Genomic DNA, 1,623 nt, shown 5'->3' on the forward strand with positions numbered 1-1,623 from the left:
CCCTCCCTAATACTGGTGTGCCTCATCCAATCAGTTAAAGGCCTGAATATAGCAAAAAGGCTATGTGATGGAGCATCTACTTCCTCTGCATGACGTATTCAAGCCACGGCATAGGAATTCTCTGACATTCAGGCTCAGATTTACACTTATTCCATAGGCTCTTTGAGTTCTCAGGCCAGGTACACAGATTAGTCACCACTTACCTAACTGTGCCCTTCAATGCATGTATGTTATTTTTTATAACTTTACCTTAATGAAGTCAATTTAAAATGATGTCCTTCTAAAAAAGAAATTATAATCAGTAGTATACTTATTAAAAATTTCTCTTTTGTCAAAAGAATGTTATTAGAAAATAAGGAGAAATAGTCAGATAACAGTGAAAAATAATACCCTCTGCTCTTTGTTGCACGCGACACACAATTTCTTTCACAAAGTCATTTTGGAGTCATGCATCTCGCATCCCTGCTACCTGGTCTGTGCATAAGGAAGTACGGACTGGGTGACGAGTGAGACTCTGAGAGGGGCCTCTGCCATCAACTGAGTGATGAAGTGAATGACAGCCCAGACCTGAGAGCACAGGGGAGGACGTGTCTCTGTCACCATGGACCACGATCCCGTGTGAGCAGCACTAAGGCTGCTGTCCCAGAATAAATGCCATAACCGGCACTACTGTTATGCCGGAGCTCTGAGTGGTCACGGGCTGTAATGCCCACGGGTATAGAGACTCGCCCTGGGACCCTGAGCATCGACTCAGCCCAGTGGAGCACGTGTTCAGGGCGTGGTGTGCTGCCCTGAAAACAGGACCCACGTCACACTCATGTCATTGGTGTTTCCTGATGAGGGAGATTCTGTCCCCTGAGATTTTCACCCTCAGGATGCCTGTGTCAGCACTGGTCAATCCCTGACCTCTGGACGGACAGATGCCCCAAACTGTGGATTCCAGGGCAATATGCACTCAGCTAGAAGATAGGGGCTTGTGTGCATGTATGTGTGTGTGTTTGCGTATGTGTGTGTTTGCATGTGTGACAATGAGGTCACAGATCCCCCTGTCCCTCTTATGGCTTCTCCACACCTGAGAGGTGATTCCCCATGACAATCCATCCTTGATGTTGATGATTCTCTCTGTAAGACCCTCTGGGTGCTGGAGCCTGAATCTAAAGGGCAGATGTCTTGAAAATATTCTCTTTGGAGCAGAGTCTACTTTAAGCATCGAGGACACATTTGAAAGCAGACTGGCACTGTCAACAATTTCCCTGAATCAGAAGTCCAGATTTTGTGGAGTGGGATAAATACGTCCGTTTTATTCCCTACAGGCACAAGACCCATGGCTGTAGGGTCTTCGGGTCTCAGGAAGCACAGGGCAGGGGATGGCCACACAGCCCCTCCTTCATGCTCCTGACACCACAGCTAAACCCCAACACCATCCCCTGTGGTTCCCAGACGTGTATCTGAGGGTGACCATGAGACAGTGCTCCCTTTGTTGGGCAAAGGGGCTAAAGCATGTGATTTAGGGACCTGAGGGAAACGTTTCGTGGTGGATACACTGTCCTGAAAGTTCTTAGGAAACAGAGATTCTGGGGCATGAGAGAAACAAGAAACTGTGATGTATCCTGAAACACGCAG

This window comes from Pteropus vampyrus, unplaced genomic scaffold (assembly GCF_000151845.1).
Source record: "Pteropus vampyrus isolate Shadow unplaced genomic scaffold, Pvam_2.0 Scaffold597, whole genome shotgun sequence".
In the NCBI taxonomy this organism is placed as follows: domain Eukaryota; kingdom Metazoa; phylum Chordata; class Mammalia; order Chiroptera; family Pteropodidae; genus Pteropus; species Pteropus vampyrus.